This window comes from Trichechus manatus, unplaced genomic scaffold (genome assembly GCF_000243295.1).
Source record: "Trichechus manatus latirostris isolate Lorelei unplaced genomic scaffold, TriManLat1.0 scaffold00248, whole genome shotgun sequence".
NCBI classification, from domain to species: domain Eukaryota; kingdom Metazoa; phylum Chordata; class Mammalia; order Sirenia; family Trichechidae; genus Trichechus; species Trichechus manatus.
Window position 1 is genome coordinate 548,556 of NW_004444184.1, and position 4,363 is coordinate 552,918.

General features: G+C 37.0%; 1 long non-coding RNA gene across 1 annotated transcript; it reads right to left on the bottom strand.

The window, feature by feature from the left end:
* Positions 1–741: 741 nt before the first annotated feature.
* On the bottom strand, positions 742–2,156 carry LOC111819023 (uncharacterized). The gene is made up of 3 exons (XR_002822830.1): positions 2,013–2,156; positions 1,645–1,704; positions 742–853 (listed from the first exon to the last, which is right to left on the bottom strand). It is a non-coding gene; the product is annotated as an uncharacterized LOC111819023 (long non-coding RNA).
* Between the last annotated feature and the right edge of the window lie 2,207 nt (positions 2,157–4,363).

Here is a 4,363-nt window from a genome sequence, read left to right on the forward strand (position 1 = left end):
TCTATATTTTTGAAGTTCATGTAAAATAGGGAACATTTATTCCATAAAATTTTTGGAAGAAAAAGTCTTCAGGAAATCAGATTCAGACAATAACTTTAGGGATAATTCTTTCAATTTTCTCTTTGTGTATTGCTTTGATAATTTTATATTCTTGTTAGAAGATCTGTTTGTATACTTTTCACATTTATTAGCATATCTTAAATGAAATGAATAGTATGTCCCCTCCCCCAATGCCTGGTTGACATATCCATCTTAAATGGATACGGTCAAGTGGTTAAAAGCACAGAATCCCAAACCAGAACTCCTGTCACTTATTAGTGTATCCATGGGCAAGTATTAAACCTTTCTGTGACCCAAATACCTCATCCTTAAAATGGAGGTGATGATAATATTAGTACTTATAGCTCAGGTTACTGTGAAGAATAAATGAGTTAACTATAGAGAAAGCACTTAAAATTTTCTATTGTATGGAAGTGTTAGCTAATTCTTTATCCACTGGTTCTTTAATAAGCAAACCTAACATGTTCAATACATAATTTTTAATCCACTACCAATTAGCCAAACCTGTTCTTTCTCCTGGAACTTCTTTCTCAGTAAAAAGTACATTTTCTCAAGGTTGCTTTGTCCAAAAAACAAGTAGTTATCACTGATTCCCCCTTTTCCCTCATCTCTCACATCAGTAACTCTCATCAGCTCTAAGTTGGATGCTTCTTAGTACCTCCATCATTACTATCCAGGTCCACAATGCCATCACCTCTCACATTGACTATAGCCATGGCCTCTTAAATCTTCTCTCTGTTCCCATTCCTCTTCCATTTCTTTCCACTCTTCACACAGCAGCCAGCATCTCCTCCTTTGAGGATAAATTGGGTCAAATTCTTTCCATGTGTAAAAGTTGCTTGTGTCTTCCTTCTACGCTTCAGATAAAATCCTGACTCTTTATCCTGACCTAAAATGCTTACATACACTGGCCACTGCCTCCCCCCACCTCCCACCTCATCCCCAGTCAGGCCCTACTTGCCCTCTGCACAAGGGCCTTCCTGCCAGTGGGTAACTTCAAACATTCCAAGGTGGCTCCTGTCTCAGTCCTTAGGGTTGGCTGTTTGCTCTGCCTAGTATGATTTTCCCCAAGACTTCAAATAGCTAGCTCCTTCTTTTCATTTAGGTCCTTGCCCAGATGTGATCTCAGAGAGACCTTTCCTGACTCTTTACCAAAAATAACCCCTCCATAATGATTTTCCCTTCATTCTGCTCATTTTCCTCATAGCATCACTTACTTTGATCGGAAAGTGTATTATTTGTTTGTTATTTACTTGATTACAGCCTGTCTCTTCCCTTAAGACATGGAGTCAGGAACTCAGTCTTTCTTTGCTCAACACTGAAACACTCGATGACTGTAACAATGCACAGTAGACTCTTGATCAATATTTATTCAATCAGTCATTATTTCAAAAATACCTCCCAATAGCTAGGTTTTCCTTTAAAGCTACTCAATCTTCCTTTGTTCTCCTGGAAAGGCCACAAGTCCCCAGTTGTCTCCTGTCCTGAGACCTTTACTCTGATTAACCTCCTCTTAGACAGAACTGACCTGGTTTACTCAGCACTGCAAGACTTGAGCAAAAAGCAAACACAGACCATAGCTACCTGTTGATAGTATCCATTAAAGACAAGATGGAATTTGCAGTAAGATCTTATCCAGAAGGACTAGAAAAGAATTGGGGAAGAATACAGTGAGAATCGTATGTAGAATCATTGAAGCAGAAGGTGGAAACAAAAGAAGAATTGGGTTCCAGAAAATCTCTCCAAGCATTCAGAAAAGATCTGGGACAGAGAATTAGAAAATACTAAAACAGATTTCTCTGTCCATATTTCAATAGGACACAACATTATAAATATATTCATTCATATTTGCAATGGCGGGAGAAGAAAGTGTAACACTGACGTGTTCCATTGCAACATCAGAAGGGTCATGTAAACAAAATTCATTATTTACCCCTTCAAAAACATCTTACCTGAAGCTATCTATGAAAAGATTCAGAATCCAGTTCGATATTTGCCTAAGACTGCTTTTCAATCCATGTTGATGGGAGATCTCCCATTCTCCCTCCTTCCTTCCTTTTCTGTTGCCACTCTTCCTTCCAAAGTCCTCACTTCATCCTGCCACCATCTTTGTGCTCAGGACAAGGCTAAAAACAAACAAATAAATCTACTCTATATCATCATTTCTTTTTGAATGGAGAATCTTCAAGACCAGTGCTGCCCCCACCCTGCTGATAAAAACCTCCCTTTTTGTTAATACCGGCACTCTCTCATAACACAATTTCAATGCATTGTTGTTGTTGTTCTTGTTGGTCAGTGCTATCGAGTCTGTTCCAACTGACAGCAGCCCTATAGGACAGAGTAGAACTGCCCCATAGGGTTTCCAAAGAGCGGCTATTGGATTTGAACTGCCGACCTTTTGGTTAGCAGTCGAGCTCTTAACCACTATGCCACCAGGGCTCCTTGATGCCTTTTTAATGGGTCTGAATTATCAGGTACCCACAAATTAGATACACAAGCATTTAACTCTCTTTACTTTTTTCTATAACTCAACTTACTCTCATTATAGAGATAAAAAAAATCCCATCAGATGGCCAAAAATTCACTCTTATTCAAGCACAGATGAACCCAATAATTGTGAGTTTAAACTCTGAATTTATTGTAAGGACTAAATTAGATAATGTAGTTAAAAACTCTTTATGAAATAAATGGCTGCTTGAATTTTGTCCATGTAAAGAAGAGGTTAGAAATACTGAAACAAACTACTCATTATAATCTTTCTCTGACTTACTGTTTATGGTATACACGTGTTGTGAGTGGGGAGGTTATGCAGTAGGAGAAGAGGAATGGGATTAAAAATGAGTCATAGGAGACTTATTTCTGTTACATTTCCACATGTTTTATGTCATTTAACCTTCACCACAAAACCCTGTGGTGTAGATATTAAGATCTGCATTGTAAGTATAAGGAAGTTTAAGCTCAGGGAAGCTGAGTGACTGGCCAAAGGTGCAAAGCTAATGAACAGCAACCAAGGACTCTACTCCTTTACAGCTGTCTGTCAGCGTAGCACTTGTCAATTGGGTGTGTGTGCGTGTGCAGCTTTTTCCAAATCTAAATTTCTTTGAAGGTCTTTGTACAGCTTATAAAATGGGGAAAGAGTTGTGGTAGAAAAATGTTATTAATCATTGAAAATAAATAAAAGCATTTGAAGGATTTGACTGAGTTGGTGTTTAACTCCAGCCTTAGAAATATTGGGTACACAGGGGTTCAGCTGAAGAAGGTTTAAATTCTATATTAATATGTGTATGAGCATAGGACATACAAAATTTTCCAACTGATATTTACATAGCACTTATCACTGGTCCAGTGGAGAGATTTACTCAGCAGGAATACAGGACGTTTGATATTCCCATGATATCCTGGGCATAGGAAAGTTTAGTAATCTTCCACGGTCACCTTGTGATGACCGGCTATCCACCATAATAAATTGTGATTTCTGAAAATCTAAAAATTAATATTTTTGTCTCTGCCATAAAAATGGAGTTAAGATTAGACCTTTCTTGATTGTTTCTCCACAGAAGTTGATAGCCTATGGATAGGTGCTAGATGATTTAGGGAGCATGGAGGTAAAATTTAGGCATCTTCCATCTCAGACATATTTTTCATATATTCCTAGATTCATAAGCACAATCAATGTTGGAAACTCTAAAATACCAAATATACCAACATTCATTCAGAGGCTACAAAGAAAGGTGCTGAGTACATGGATAAACTCCATAACAAAATGTGAATTATCTTAATTATTTAATAAAAAATAATTCAAGTAAATACACATAAACCTAAGTCTATATATAAACCTATATCTATATTTATGTCTAAACTCTGGCATTAAAGTAGTTACTAAATGAAGGCAATAATCCAAAGCATTTTCAGAGCCTGGTAATTCTCCTATTGCTTTACAAAGGAGAAACTGGCCTCATAGGTAGAATTTCTCACTGACATGTAAAAAAAAAAAAAAAAAGAGGTATACAAACAACTGAGTTGTGTTTGTACTGAGCTTTTTATTTAACTGAATCTTCCTACCTTGAAAATAGTGTCAGTTCCTAAAACAGGACAGAAAAGGAGAGAATCAATTCTTTTGCCTGTTGACAAAATAAAGTCACTTTCGGGGCAAGTCTGATTCCTTACTCAGAAATGCTTGGTTTATCTAACACTAGACAATCTCCAATAGTTGACATTACACAGATATATTTGAAAATAATATGGGAGTATAACTACGGACCTAGATATTTTAACGGAAAGACAAGTATATACCTCAAAACTA